Below are 17,061 nucleotides of genomic sequence, written 5' to 3' on the forward strand. Positions count from 1 at the left end.
CAGAGAAAGTGGAAAGGGTCTCATTACTAGATGAGGTTACTTTGAAAATATGAATGTTTTACTCAAATTCACGCATGATTAAAGCCATGTTTCATCTCCAACTACATGGGAAAATAAAATCTTCCTCAAGTTATTCCTTTTTGCTAGACCAACACACAGAATGTGCGATTATCCTGGTCTCCTCAGTAGAGATAGCCAAGCTTTTGCAGTACTCCTGAAAGACTCCAACTAAACCCGAGATATCACAAAACCTATAACGTACTCTCAGTAGAGTACAACATACGGAATAGTGTAAATACGACTCATTTTAACATACTCCAAGGTGCGAGATGTGATACGTATAAGGTGATGGGACTGCAGTCTAACAATACCTCTCTCAAAAGTACACATCCTTTTTGCCAGCACATCTCACATCACACAAAACCAATATGTGAGTGTGTAGCTTGTTTACACACATTGGAATAAAGAATAATATTACCATCACATTCAAGAGAACACAACAAAGGGATTGGTGAAGTGCTTGCACGTGTCCTAAGCGAGGAGGAAGACAAAGGGTTGAAGGTTTTACAGAAAACTAGGTTCTTCTCCCTTCGACTCATGGTAATATTCTCAACATGAAAAGGTTCTGAACGCGGGATATCACACATCCTCTCCACTCTGTATTCAAGGGAATGATGCCAGGAGGGATATAAAGCACATTTGCTGGCCCCGCTTTCTTTTGAACACCTGTCTTTATAGCTCTAATATCTCAGGTAGACAGACATGGGATATTAGCGGGGAACTGATATGTGGAGTGAATGAATGAAAGGGTATTAGTTGGAGAAGGAAGGAGAAAAGAGAGATTGCATGAATGAGAAGTAAATGAGCCAGAGCAGTCGAAATACATTGAAGGGATATAATGAAGCCACTGAGCGAGGAGGCGGTGGGAGGAAAGACATGAGAGGTGGATTTTAAAAGGAGGGAAAGAATGGGATGAAGATGGGCCTGACAGTGTGGCGAGGTGATGGGAACATTAACAATAGGATTTAAACAAGATAGCTCAAGGGGTGAGGAAATGGGAAAGGTTGGATGACTACAACAGCCAACAGAAAGGTGAGGGTGATGATCATGAATGCACAGGATCAGGAGAAAAATGTCGAGACAACTCATACGACAGACGGTCAGGTGTTGGAGACGGGAGAGCAAAGGCTTGATCGGGTGGTCGTAAAAAAGTTAAAGCAGCTAATAGTCTGTACTTTGCATGTCGAGATATCCCACAGAAACACTGACAATGTTTCCTTGGAGATCTCTCACTTGTATCAAATTAATTGGTTTTAGAATACATAATGATCTGGATTTCATCACGTAAACAGGTCAGACCTGAGTAGATAAGTAGTGCAGTAATTACCTTTAAATATGTTTGTGAATCTGTCTCATTTTACTCCAAGTTATTTAACACTAACCAATCTACTGAGTTATAGTGTCTCATTCTTAAATGATGCCAGCAGGCAAACAAATCTTAAGCAATTAAGAATATTGCTGAAAGTAATAAAACTAGGTTACTCGCATTTGCAAACGCTGGAGGGATAACGGTGACCCACCATACACAAGGAAGACGTGGCAGAGGCTAAAAAAAAATCTCAGACCTCAAGCGATTGGGACTAAACATGGGTATATTTTTAAAGTCCCCGTAAAAAGAACATATGACTGCCAGATTTGATTGACCACAGAGAGTGTTGTTAACAACCTTTCCAAATCAGAAAAATTGCCAAATATGTAGAATAATGCTACAAAATTGTGACAAAAACAACCCATTTTCGCCACTCTCGAACATTATGGGCGTGTCTAATGAATGTGTTGAAACCACAGCCAACTCAACTGTCAAATGTTAATCAAACATGACTAATACAACCTGAAAAATGGAAGATAATTTGTCTAGCATCTTTTTAATGCCTAAATACATGTTTGAGCCACAGAACTATATCAGCATAAAGCCTTCGATGGCTGGACTATATCCCATGGGTTGGTGCGAAACTTTTCCAAGCCGCGACAACGATGTGCTCTAAAGTGGCCACTCCAGTGAGAAACCCCTTTCCACACGCAGTTTGTCAAGTTGAACATTTTAAAAATGATCCCCCCCTCCTTGCACTTCCATGCACTGTCATGGCTGACAACAAGTCGCTCTAAAGCAGCCATTCCAGCCCTAAGTCTCGGTCCGCATGTCACAGTCTAAACGCTTGCTGTCAAGTCAGACAAAAAAAAAAAAAAAGTTCCCCCCTCCTCGCTCTTTCTTCTTTTTCTGCGTGACGTGTGCACACTCTACAGCTGACAACGTGGCACTCTAAAGCGGCCCCTAAACCGAACTATCCGAAAGGATGACGTTAGGCATAGCTAGCTAGCTAACGGCCCATCACAATTGCGATGGATAACCGCTGGTGCTAACGCAGACACTCAAGTTCTTATATAATAGGTGGAGGGCGGATACTTGCCGCTGTTTTAGCTACGCACAAAAAGTCAGGAACACTGAAACGGTAAACTGTTTAAGGTTATAGGTCCACAACTGTGTATTACATAGTTGTTAGTCTTTACACGTTTTTACCCTCAAACATGTATAATGCATTTAGAAACAAATCTCAGAATTTACTTTACAGGGTCTTTAAGAAAAGTATTTATTATTGAGGCTAATGGTTGAAAAGGCTTCAATTTGCTAGGGAGTATGAAGGTTGGAAAAGGCTTTTCATTTCTATATTTACCATATATATAAACTAGTACAACTCTCCTATTAAGATCACTTGAGAAGATACTTGCAAAAAATGTAGGTTGCGCACATTTACCATTAAGATGTAAAAGGTTCAATACCAGGAAGAAATAGTGTGTTTTCCAATCAATGACTGACATGATCAATGACTATCATCCCCTACACACAGAAAATACATCTTCCTAGTGGTCTATGAGTTACCCATTTTTGTATTCATGCTGAAAAACATAAATCCATTGTTCGAACCAAAGTCTGGGTCTATCAAATGTAACAAACACAAGTCAAGGCAATCAACAGCAGGAGGTGTGTGTATGTGTGGGGAGGTGGGGGGGGGGGGGGGGGGGGGGTATTTCTCCCACCTTCACGTTCTTGTTTTGTGCTGCTTTACAGTCAGAGATAAATTGTACGAAAAAAGTGTTGGTACCGAAGCACAGATGGTTGTTTAATGCCAAAGGAAAGGCCAAGTAAACAAAAAACACACCAGCATGTAATGAATCTACATGTCTCAGTTGGTGAAGGATGCAGAGAGCCAACAGATGCGGATTTTATAATCCCATTAAATATTACCAAGAGTAATGATGTCACAGACGTGACGTAATAGAGGTCAACCTACTTCAGGGAACATAGCGGCCATGATCGCCAGGGAAAGGTTAAACATCCACATAAGTTGAGATAGCCTGGGCAGGTCAAACAACACATTTTGGAACGTGCTCTTCAATTTGCCAGATACTATTAAAACCAAGTCCACAGGTTTTTATACATAGACAATCCTTTTACCCATAATCAGACCTCAGCGTAACCCCGTGAAGCACAAATGCAGGGTTGTAGACAACCTCAATGAATCCCACTAGGAGTCTTCCAATTATTTATGATAGGCTACTACCCTATGAATTATTCATACCCTGGAAAAATTTGGAATTAAAGTGAATTTGTATATGCGGAAATTTGTATTTTCTGGCGGGGATGACACAAGAAAGAGGGAAACAACTGAAATATGTTGTGTTATTAGAGATATTATTGAAAAATATAAAAAGTTTCTTGGTTTTTACCATTATTACAATGATTCACATCTCTGCTCATGTTGAACAATTTTGAGTAAAAAACATTTTGCACCATTCTAAAAGGATCCATGTAACGTAGAAAGTAAAAGTAGAACAATTTTAATCAACAATTTAGGAACAGGGGTCACCAACATGGTTCTAGCTGGCTTGTTCTAAAAATAGCTCACCAGTGACGGGATGTGATTTCCTATGAATGTTGTCAAAATGATCATTTCAACACACAAAAACAAAAAAAGATTTTTGGAAGATTATTAAGATCGTTGGGCTTTGTCGTATCTGTACCATAGGTGTCTTCAGAGAACTTCATCAAAACTGATGAAAGATACGATTTTTGGTGTTGAGGTCTCAAATATGGTTACAAAAAGTCATAATTTGCACAAACAAATCTGCACCTTACATGCATATACTGCGGTATGGTATTATATACATGAATCTTAAAAATATATATAAATAATGAAATATTTACTCGCTACTTCACAGATTACGTCTATGGCGGGGGCAGTCTGGAACGTAACCCTCGTGATAAATGAGGGATTACTGCATATTGGATATCATCTTTTTTAGCCCCCGATATTCGTATGGGCCCCAAAAATTCCCTATCAGTCTGGCTCTCCAGTTTTCCCAATACTTTGTCCTTATAGTATGTGCTGCTATTGTGTGAAATGTGTCTGTGTCAGAGGGGAAAAAGGATGTTAGTTGGTAGCAGACAGCATTTACCATAGAGACAGGAGTGCAGTGCAGGGCAAACAATATGACAGGCGAGCGTGTATTGGGCCAACGTATACACACCGTTTCTACACCCCCCCCCCCCACCCTTCTCTCCCTCTCTCGCCGTCCCTCTCTCATCATACAAGGCTGAGGCCAGAGTGTAGCACTGGTAGGCTAAATGGTCTGGTGACATTTCTCAGAACAGTAAGGAAGGAGTCATGAAGAAAGGTTCATTTCTCTTCTTTCAACAGAGTCTTCACGTCGAATTTCAAGACTGACATGGAGCATCTCAATTAGAACACTTCTGCCCTCTTCTCTCTCACACTCCAATCCTGCACTACTTAAGTGAAATAGCGTGGTCCTGTGAGTGCTACAAAACACCCATCCACCACGTACACTCTTAATTAGGATCTATATATTCCTCGTGTGCACCATTATGTACAGTTCTCCTTAGGCACACATTCGCTCTTATCCCTGAATGTACAGCCTCGCCATTTATCCACATAGTGACTATCATCTACTTTATTTGTGGCTTCTCTTCTGACTACAAATCAGTCCCCAGTGTGTTGTATAACCTTCCCACCCTTTTGCAGTCAGTGTAACCATAAACAATAAACAACATACACAACAATTCCTATTTTAAACCCAGAGTCAATATCATTATGAGGTGCCTTTAAGACTTCCGCATTTCACCGAAAAAAGTTGAGTTTTCCCATTGAACTTCATATTCATTGTATTATTCATGGTATGCTGTTGGAAATGCATGTTGGTCAAGCTGTCACACTTTTTCTTTTCATAAATTAACTGTTAGAAGACAATGTAAATGCAAACAGAAAAAGCCACTTTTTTTTTTATCCTCCCTGCCCTGACGAAAGACTTCAATGTCACTGAAGAACAGAGGGGTTCTTAAAGGGACAGTGACCCCATAATGACAGGGTGAACAGCAATTTCAGGGACACATGCACTGCAAAGTAATCAATATGATTATGAAATTAGAATATTCAAGATCAAAATTACTTGCTTTGTCAAATAGTTGTGGACAATAAAACAAACAAACAAACAACCAAACGTATAATTTTACCTCTAATTACACAGTGTGGTTAGCAGAGCAGTTTATGGGACATCCCAAAAAGTAGACTTTACACCGATCTGATCGGCATCAGTCGATAATTAGAATTTTATGCAGATCGGCTTTAATGTCATAATTTGCCAATCCGATCAATGATGTCCGCAAAAGATATTTACGCCGCGTCGCTGTCGTATACAGCATATTTGAATCAAAAAGTTAGTTTATATTTAGCCTTTTAACGTCATTTATGATCATTGGGCTTTCTCAAATCAAACGTGACCGAATACACTCGTTACCACGGCCACAACAACAACAATGGATCGCGTGTGTTTTGTGTTGGTCAAACAAGAAAAAAATGGGGGGAAACGTGTGGTGGTGGTGATCACAGATGCTCGGGAGAAGACATTCGTTGAAGGATTGCTTGAGGTACAGTATGTTCACATACTTTTAATACGATACGGTTCACAAGCAGCCAACAACAAAACGTTATGAAGCCTAGCAAGCTAGTGCTAGCACTAACAGTTGTACGTAAACATGCCGGCGTTATGTTGACTCATGCTCTAATGTTACGGTGTGTGTGAAGTAATTTAATTACAATCAAGCAATTTAATTACAGTAGGTTAGCACCCATTATTTCTGTCACATAATGTTGGTTTGACCTGACTGATTAGAATACATGACCTGATGAGAGAATATTTTTGAAGATACTCAGTAAACAACTATATACAGTAAATTAACAAGTCATTTAAATAGACACATTGTTCCATCTTGTGATCGGATTGGTGATCGTTTTTTTTTTTTTTTTAACTCGCTGATCTCGCCCCCAAAAATCCTGATTGTGTAAAGCCTACAAAAAAGTGCACAGTCAATAAAATGAACAAAACACATTTTAAGAGACTTATCCTTGTGCGAATGCAAATGTACTGTATGGCCCCTTATAACAAAACCTCAGTTTCAACATTTAGATACATTTTCATGATGACTTTGTTATTCTGATGAGGACACCAAAGGCCCTTTATAGTACCTACCTATATCTCAGCATCACACTGTATTCATTGCACTTCCATAGTCCTTCTCTCCATCTCACTGTTGATTTGAACTGGAATACTCCGATCCCTAACTCATTGATTAGTAAGAAGAGGCCGGTTCTAATCCGCATCTGTCATGTTGTTCTGCAAAGCCAGCAGTTTAGGCTGACTCAATTAAAACATATTTTTCAAATGCCCATGTGTTTGTGAAGATGTGTGTGTGTGTGTGTGTGTTACAGCCAATACCTGATGACACAGGACTTTACTCAAGCCGACATGCTAAAGCCAGATGATTTTACTCATACGTACAAATATATTGAATTGGGTAAAAATATACCCATGTAATAATCCTGTGCACTATGTGGAAGATTTCATAATCTACTTTCCCTCACTTTACTGTCCCAAAATGTCACTCAATTTCCCCACAATCCTCACCAGACTTCTTAGCTGTGTCATGGACAAACCAACATTCAAACTGTACCATATTTGTGGCACAAGAATGTCAGTCAGTATGTAAGAATGGGTGTGCATATATCTAATGAACCAAGTTAAAATTATGTAAAACACAACCAATATATTTAGTTTAAAGCTATTATTATCTCTATGCTACTCCTAATTGCACGCAATTAGTTGTGATCCAATGGTTTGTTACTTAAGCATTATCCCTCGAAATACGTACTTTAATAAAGTCTGATACAGTACTGTGTACCATCGTTACTTACACCTATCTCAGGAAATTATATCATGAAAAAATAAAACTAGTCCTAGTAATGCAAAAAATAAAAACCCCTACGATTCCTTGAGTAACTACAAATGCATGGTCCTACATCAATAATTATCAAAGTATGGTAAGCGTACCACAAGTTTTACTCTGTCTCCGCTCTATTGTTACGTGAAAGAATCACTAAAATAAATGTTGAAACGGTGTAACGTTACAGTGGTTTAACTTTTCTTTTAAAACCAGTACAATACATTTGTTAAGTACAGTTCAGTTGTATTTAACTTTTAAGTACAATATTTACATTTCATCTTTAGCGTAGGTGGTTTTCAAACGTTTTTTTTTTTTTTTTTTTTTTTTTTAAGGTACATTTGTAATTAACTTATGTGCAATAGCTTTTAATCAAATAGTTAAGGTAAAGTTTTCCCCCGCTTTATTTTAATGCATAATGTTACAGTGAATTACAATAACATTAAATATACTTTTTAGGAATAAAACCTGTGCCTTGTTTTGGATTATGCACTTGATTTTACGATGCTACTGTATTTGATTTATTAGTCATTATGGTGGTACTTGGAGAGCCAAGTATTCTTTGAGGTGGTACTTGGTGTAAAATGTTTGACAACCACTGTCCGAGATAACAACGTACCACACCAGGCATGCTTCATTGTTGTTTATGATACTGTATACAGTATCCGTTTTGAATGGCATGAATACTCAGCTTTGATTGATGCTGTGTCATACTGAGAAGGGTTTCTAATGTTTTGTTTTCATTAGAAATACCACTCAGTACAACGCGGTTCTGTGCCATCACATTAGATATAATGTAGTTAGTCCACTGAGTAAAGATTTCTAATATTTTGTTCATAAAGACTCCATGCTACACAATCATATACAGATTAGACATTTATTTTCAAATGTTTTGTTTTCTTCACTATAGAGTGGAAAGAATGTAGTCGCATTGCTTTTAGCGTTGTGATCTACAGTACTGAGAATACCTTAGAAAGTGTTGGCTTGGGTGGTGTTTCTGTGCATGTTTACACGGCAAAGTTAAGGCTGTGGGCTGTTGAGTGAAGTTTTGAAACCAGAAGTCTCAGCACCTGGCAAAGTGATTGCTGAGTCACTGCTATTGATCAACAAGCCCATGAAATCGAGGCAGACATACACCATTAAGGTCACTTTGCACTATTGGACTGTAAAATCTCACTTAGAGAGATGGCGGGGTGTGGCAGTCCAAAGAGAGTGAGGATGGTGCACAACAAAAATCTGCATCTCAGACAAACGTAGCAGAGGCAGAGCAATATGATGACCATCTAATATGAATAGACTTTTTTGATTTTTGTTTTCATTGTTAACAACGCACACCAGGCATGTTTTTGTCTTCTCACGGAAATGTCAGTGACGCTCTTGAGTAGATGGCCATTAGTTCAAACTGGAGCACAGTTAAATGTCACAGCAGTTTAACTTGTGGTACAATTAAGACTACAGAAGGTCAATTCCCCCGAACGCATGCAGCCTGGAGAGTCTTAGGTGAATACCATTAATACTACTTAATGCAAAGCGTATCAATGGCGTCGCTTTATTAAACAAATGTAACAGAGGAACCAAATACATAAGACTATCCAATATAATGTGTGTGTTTGTATGTAAAACTGCCCAAAAAAATATAAAAAAATATAATTTATAACCTTTGAAGTAGGTGGCAGACTTTACACAGTAAATCTAGAGCTAAAGACTGGACTGTTGTTAAATGACCTTGTATTCTAAATGTAATCTAAGTTTCAAGAAAATATTTATTATTTGTGGGGATGTTACATTACCATAGAAAATGGCCACCACATGTGAAAACTAAACAAAAACTAACAAAAAATTATGTGTTGGGATGTAGCAGGAAACCGGAATATCCGGGGAGAACAGGCAAACTCCACATAGGCGAGGCCGGATATGAACCGAGGTCCTCAGAACTGTGAGGCAGATGTGCCAACCAGTCATCCACCGTGCCACTACTGAAATTATTGAAGAAAAAAATAGTTTTCCCCCCCTTTTTGTTTAAAAATAAATTGCATTCAGTGGAAAAAAAGTTAAACATTTAAAAAATAATACATTTTAAAGAAGGTTATAATACTTTAATAAATGGACTCGCACGCAAACCAGTAAAACGCCAGTGTCACCAAACATGTCTTTTGCTGTTTCTTGGCTCCCTTCTCAAATTCTTATATACGTTTCCTCATTTTAATGCTTAAGATCATCAAACAATGTAAATATAATCTAAAGATTACCCAAGTAAACAAAATGCTGTTGTTAAATTAATTATTTATTTTTTTTAACAAAATATAGATATATTCAAAACTACCTGGCCCAGTGTGAAAAATCATGAATTAACTGTTTTCATTTATAAAAGGTTGCATTCTAGTCGGTAAGAGGTAGCAGTAAGAACCTTTGACCTACTATGGCAATGATTAGGTGCCTGTCGAGTAGGTCAAAGTGCTTGTAATGTATGGATGATGTGAAAATCATTTTTAAAAAGGCATACACATTCTGAGACAATGAAATAGGGGCTAGTATTGCGTTGCACCAATCCAAAATAACATTTTGTAAGTGTTGACTCCACTGTATATACGAAATAAATATTCCAGAAATATTGGTTCCAGTAAAGAATGACAAAAGTGTGCAGCAAGCAAGTGTAGTGGGGGGGGAAATAAATGGTAGTAAGAAGGAAGGTAAGGTGATAGCACAGGAGATAGGATTAGTCTCTGCGGCAAATCCTGTTGAAAAATGAGCACAACACACCATAGCTAATACACACGCAGTGATACGAACTGTATATCTGTATACTAACACATAAGTTTCAAGCTCACACCGACAGATTTTTCCAAACCAGTGTTCTCAACAGCTGAGCTTGTCCTTGAAAACGCAAGGTGGGTAGTTGATAAGCGGAGAAAAAGAAAGCGAGTCAGAGGTGATGTTGGAATATATAGGGCTACAGAGAGAGGGATCAGCAGAAGAGGTGCAGTTAAAAGTGAAGAAAGATAATTTACTTTTCTCTAAGCTCCCCCCCTACCACCCAGATAGTATATCCCTGTTCCTCTACCTCCCACTTAGCAATGGGAACTGGTGAATGTGTCTGTCTGTCTCACCCCAAACTTCCCAACTTCAAAAAGTTCCCCTTTGAGGATTAGGGGGAACAAAGAGAGGTGAATTCCACGCAAGACTGGGGGAACGGAGTAAAGTGGGAAGTATGGGAGAGGTAGAAGTTTAAGGGCGCACAATTAAGAGATATAGGAATGACGGAAGAGAGGGCTGAGGCAGCAGAAATGGGAGTCTTAGCCTGGAAAGTACTGTCAGCTCCTAAGGTAGAAAACTACTGGATTTTTATTTGGGGATTCTAGGAATCATTTTATTTTTGCTATCACTCAGGCAGGAAGGATTAGAGTATAAGCACATATATAAGAACATGCAACCACCACCTTTCAGTCACAAAGAAATTGACATAGAAGAATGCAGGGCAATGGAGAGGACCCCAATACAAAACTGAATGTGTTTTTTCTTTTTTGCATGCAGAGAAGGGGAGCAGGTGTCGACCTTGACACGATAGATGGCGATATAATACGATGGAAGTAACACTTCCCCCTCTCCTCGACTACAGCCCGGTGGTGTAATAGTGTCCGTTTCTTCCTTGCATATATATGTATGTGGAGTTTGTATGTTACATATGTATGTTCTCCCCATCGCCTGTGTGGGTTTTCTCCAGGTTTCCTCCCACATCCCAAAAACATGAATGGTGGGTTAATTGAAAACTCTAAATTGCCTGTACGTGTGACGAATGGTTGTATGTTTCTGTGTGCCCTGCGATTGGCTGCCAACCAGGTCAGGGTGTCCCCCGCCTCCTGCCCGATGATAGCTGGGATACGCTCCAGCACTCCCGCGACCCTTGTGAGGATAAGCGACTCATAAGATGGATGGATGGATGGATGGATATATATCCATCCATCCATTTTCTTTACCGCTTATCCTCACTACACACACACACACACACACACAAACACACACACACACACACTTTGTTTTCTTCATAGTCCTGACCTTTTGTTTGGGGTGGTGTTCAGGTACATGTTCAATATATTTTCTATACTACTTGTCCTTTGAAGGACTGCAGATAGGCTGGTCAATCCAATCTTCTACAAGGAAAAAGGCAATATATTGTATATCTGAGGCGAGTCCCTAATCCACCCAGAACTAAATGAGCTTCAGATACAGTAAATATTAAGATGTATAGTTATTATTCTTGTGTGGCAGTAAATATTAAGATTTATAGTTATGATTCTTGTGTGGCATTTGCATGTTCTCCCCGTTCCAGTAGGCTGCTGAAAGCCTTTAAGCTAAATACTTTTGTGGTCAGTCATATTGACTGCCCCAAGTCTGTTAACAAATATATGTTTTAATCTCACGTAGTGTCAAATGATTTAAAGGTGATAAAAGACAACTATTTAGGCAAAGTTTGAATGGGTGCATACGACCCCATGCGAATGTGAAAGGCTAAGGACACGCTGGGCACATCACAATGGACAATACGTGTGGAGAATGGGTGCAACATTTCCTTTTGTGCTGGATGACATGCCTTTCAAGAGGGCAGAAACTCAACTACAGTGAGGTTTTTGTTTGGTATGTGAACGGCGTCCATGACCAGACCCATCTAAATATACAAACGGCCAAATGCCAGAAAGCCAAAGGTCAAGTTATATGCGTTGTTAAATAGAAAGAAGAACACTGGTGCAAACAACTATTTTATTCATATCTTATCACTCTGGGACAATTAGGTTGCAGATATGTTTATGTTCAAAAGTATCTGAAAATATGTATGACGATGGCATGATTTTAATTTTAATCTGACCTTGTACCTGACAGAACACTAATATTCTTGATGGAAAAGAGACCAAATCAGTTGGCAATTGTCAATTTGCCTGTTGGCTGACTTGGCTGAAAGGTAAGAGAAATTATGATCTATCATTTATAATTCTCCTGCAGCATTACATTTAGCTCCAGTCCAGGTGAGATGAAAAGGGGGTGGGTGAGAAGAACAGACAAAAAAAGTGTTGTGGGAATGGACCAGAAATGTAAGAAGAGAGCATGATGGGGATTAGAAAGTCTATGAAAGTCAGTCACTTAATTTCCTGGCTAACCTGGCTATGATTATCTCCAGAGTGGGAAAGGAGTGCTTGAAGTCTGGGACCAGACTAATCCATGGTGACTAACCTCCACCTCTCATTTCCTCTAGATTAACTCACTCTGCTACTTAATGAAATGGTAAAGGTGCACAGATATTACAGAGTGAGAAAGAAAAAAAATGAGAAGAAAAGATTGACTATGGAGACTTACCACCCAAGAGAGAAAATAAAAACACTGCAAAACTAGAATAGCACTCAGTAGACTGCAGACATCCACCGAGATGAACATTTAAGGGATATGACGGGATAGATAGTCCCACTGTGATTAGGGTGGTTTGTGGAGCCACCACTTAAGCCATTGTGACTAAAACAGCAACGCATTTCTCAAGCCGCACCTTTATCCTGATAATAATTTAAAAGTTTTTGATCCATAGACCACTTTGTAATCCTGCCAACGAATTAACCTACTCACAACCTAGCCAAACAATTAAAAATGGCGAGATAAACGACTCTTGCTTTGCTTGAATAGCTGCAATTGTCATCAACAAACATGCTGTATGGTAGTTGGTTACTCGTGGGCTTTCGTAACGTGCAGCTATGTCAAGCAAACTGCATAGTGGTGCAGTCACCAGGAAAAAGTCAGTTTGGGGCATTCACCTCAGAGTTTGCTTGTTCTCCCTGTTTTTTGGCACATACTGGTGCTCCAATTTCCTCCATGTGCCATCCCTGCAATAAAGTGGTGTGTTTGGGGTTAGCTGGGAACGCTCCAAACTCCGTACATAATAAGTATAAGTGTATGGATAATGGCTATCTGGATGGATGGACTCGTGTCAAGGCTCCACTATAATTGAGAAAATGTGCCAATGTAAGGATTGCCAAGTCTTCAAGGAGATAGCAACTGAGGGAAAAGCCAAAGTAGAAAAAAGCCTGCAGGGAGAGAAATATTAAATAACAGATGCTTACAAGGGAGATAGAAGTTATCTTTAGCTAATGGAACGGATAGGATAAATGCAAACGTAGTAGTTAGATTTGCGGGTGGGAACACCGGTGAGATTATGTCACTATTATATATTAAAAAAAAAAAAAAAAAAGTTGACACTTGAATAACAGATCACATTCATACAAAGACACAGTTATCTATTACAATTTAACTTCCCCAAAAATCTACTAGCAAATGCTTGGTGTAGCCGCCAGCCTGACCGGTGTCATGACACTTGACCAGTCTCTTGGCCAATGCCCTGCTACGCCACCGGCTGGGCCCCAGCTGGCCAATTAGCTCCCCTCTTAGTGTGGCCCTCAGCCAATGAAAATCCACGTGAGATTTCAGTTCATCTGAACCCACAGATGGGCGGACATAGTATGAAAGTGAGAGAGAGGGAAAGAGGAGGGCTGGGCATGAGTGTGAAAGAGAAGGTGAGAGGGACTTGGCTTGAATTCTCCGTCACTATTGTGACATCTTCATTGGGTTCACAGTGGGAAACAAATGTTCTCATTGAAAGTTGACATGAGACCCCTGATGTCTCTAATAAGCAAGAAATTAGTTTTCTTTAGCCAACATTAATAATGGCTTATAATGAAATACTTATAACTCCAATTCCAATGAAGTTGGGACGTTGTGTTAATCATAAATAAAAAAAAGAATACAATGATTTGCAAATCATGTTCAACCTATATTTAATTGAATACACTACAAAGACAAGATATTTAATGTTCAAACAGATCAAATTTATTGTTTTTAGCAAATAATCATTAACTTTAACACAACGTCCCAACTTCATTGGAATTGGGGCTGTACCGTAACAGTAGACATTGGAACAATTACAGGGGGGCATGAATGTTATGAGAGAATATGTGCTCTATCTAGATACTAGAGCTATGAACGAATGGGTGGGGACTCAAATTGGCATTCGAGTCTGCCGAAAAATAAATGCCAAATCAGATTTTTCAGATTCGAATCACAATGAATCACTACTAATAACACTACTTAATATATTCTGAGCTACAATGCTGCCACGCCACATTTACTTTAAAAATATATATATATATTTCATGATTTTATGCCAGGCGCCATTTGGATTTACTGCGCATGTACGTAGTTGTAGCCATTGTAGCGATAACTCTCCACCGAGGTCTCCGCGGAAGGAGACGTCCTTAAGCCTAACACCGAGGAGCTGCACGGATATTCATGAAACCGCCACAACTGAAGCCGGAAAGGTCTGTGACAGCTAGCGTGTGTACTGGGGCTTCAAATTGGGGTTGGTGCTTTAGAGGGCCTCCTTTTCAACAGTGAGTGCGGGCACTTCATGGGGAAAAGGGCGGAAAAGCGAGAAGGGGGGGGGGGAGTCAGACTTGGACCAAGTCTTCGCATTGGCGTAGTCGCTTTATAGCGCCTTGCTTTCACGCCGTGAAGAAGCCCCAAGACAACCCGGTGGGATAAATTACAACTACCGGAGGCTTTAAGCAGATATATTTTTATGGCTCATGTAGACCAAGTAGCTTCCATTTTTCAGTAGGCATGGTTTCACGCATTCAGCGGACACACCCACAGCATTTGAGACTGGAGACAACAAATTGTTTTTTCACAATCTGAAGCCTCATTTTACATGCTTGGTGTTTTTTTTTAATCAAATTCGGCAGCGTTGTTAACAACACTTCACTGGTGTGTCAAATTTTGAAACAATTATTGTCACTTTACAGAGACTTTAAAGTTGTAATGGAGAAGCAAGACTATAATTTTTTTGATGATAAGAAAATTTCTTGCCGTGTACACCAAATGTGAGTCCTGATTATCAAAGATAGCAGATCACATTTGGACTAATTCAATCCTGGAAAGAATGCTTCTTCACTTTATTGTGTCAAGTAATGATGCATGTCTGCTGTAGCTGGGATTAAGGCCCAACAATCAGTGAAGTAGTCATGGGTCACTCAACCACAGAGCAGCTTTGACCCAAACTTTATGAAACCTAATTAGAAGGAGTCATAAATGTTTAAAAGTGATAACTCATGACATGATGACTCATTCTAACCGGCTGGCAGAAATGCATGTATGGCTGCTGACATACTCTCAAACTACTGGATAGTCTGATATGTCAGATGCATGTTTTCAACCTTTCATTCTATTTAGTGAGTGCTCAGCAGTCAGACTAGCGAGGCACCAGTGCCAAACAGCGAAGTCAGAGTCATCCCCTAATCATATTAACATTCCTCAGTAATAACACAATCTAACTCTTCTTTTCAGACAGTCTCTCCAACTCCAACCCCTGACTTCCTAATGCTAACCATTTCACTCCATACATTCCTTGCCAAATTATTTTCTGGATATAACGTCTTTGACATGATATTAATGTATAAGTTTAAAATGGCATGACACTTGACTTTCTCAAAACCTAATGGTAAACAACAGTTTTAGTTCATTTTGAGACAACATTTTCTTAAACTTAACAGTTATCATGGTATTACATATATTAATAGCTCCAACAAATCATGAATCATGTGGTTTTGTTGTTATTGTCATGTCTGTGTATGAGAGTTAGCAAGATAACTAACTTAACCGGTTCCCACAAAACTTTGTGTAGGGGTGGTATATGGCACAGGGAAAGACCCTTTATAATTTGAGTGACTATTCAGATGAAGAAACTAAAAAACATTTTTAAATTAATTCTGTAGTTGCACTATGGTGTGCACCGTCTTAAACTAATAAGGTAATGGGAGTTTATCGGCAGGTAACATCTTTAGTTGAAAATATGTGAACACTCTTACTTGCAAGCGCTCTAGATCTGTCAGATTGTGACTAATGTCAATAGAGCACAGCACTCCTTAGGTCACCCCAAAGATTTTTAATTGATTTCCTGTCTGACCTCTGGCCGGGTCATTCCAAACCTTTCAACCTCTTTAAGTGAAGCAGCTTGGAGCTGGTTTGGATGTATGCTTTGGATTGTCGTCTCACTGAAATGTGACATTTGTAATCATCTGCAGATTTCTCTCACATCTGAAGCTTTGACAAAAATGACTACTATTTGAAACCCCTCATTAGTTTCCCCTTAATGCCTCAGTGGCATCAGAAGAGCTCCTAAGTGATCCAGTCAACATGAGATAATGGTATGGTGGATTTTTGGTGATGTATAATGTTTCAGTGCCAAACATTTATGAACCAAAACGTTCAATCATGTTTCAGCAATCAATAGCATTTTTTTTTTCCTCCGTTTTGTTTTAGCATTTAGCCTGGCTTCTACATATGAATGACGTCTTGAAAACTCTCTTATCTAGCCCACGAATTTGAAAATATTGATGTTGTATACTCCTTTTGTAACATTGTGCAGTAGATTGAATTTAAAGTCCCTGTAAAGTACAAATGTCTTCTAAATTTGACAAACCACAGAGAGGAGTACTGTTAACAACCCACCAACATTTCAGAATCAGAATCAGAATCATCTTTATTTGCCAAGTATGTCCAAAACACACAAGGAATTTGTCTCCGGTAGTTGGAGCCGCTCTAGTACAACAAACAGTCAATTTACAGAACACTTGTGAATGTTAAAAAAAAAAAAAAAAATCAAATATATAAGATGAGACTTT

At 39.1% G+C, this 17,061-nt stretch overlaps 1 protein-coding gene across 3 annotated transcripts in view; it reads right to left on the reverse strand.

Annotated features, from left to right (window-relative positions):
- pard3bb (par-3 family cell polarity regulator beta b) overlaps positions 1–17,061 on the reverse strand; it is a 146,755-nt gene that overhangs the window by 21,718 nt on the left and 107,976 nt on the right. The gene's annotated exons all lie outside the window — the stretch shown is intronic.

Source organism: Phycodurus eques, chromosome 12, assembly GCF_024500275.1.
Source record: "Phycodurus eques isolate BA_2022a chromosome 12, UOR_Pequ_1.1, whole genome shotgun sequence".
Classification (NCBI taxonomy): domain Eukaryota; kingdom Metazoa; phylum Chordata; class Actinopteri; order Syngnathiformes; family Syngnathidae; genus Phycodurus; species Phycodurus eques.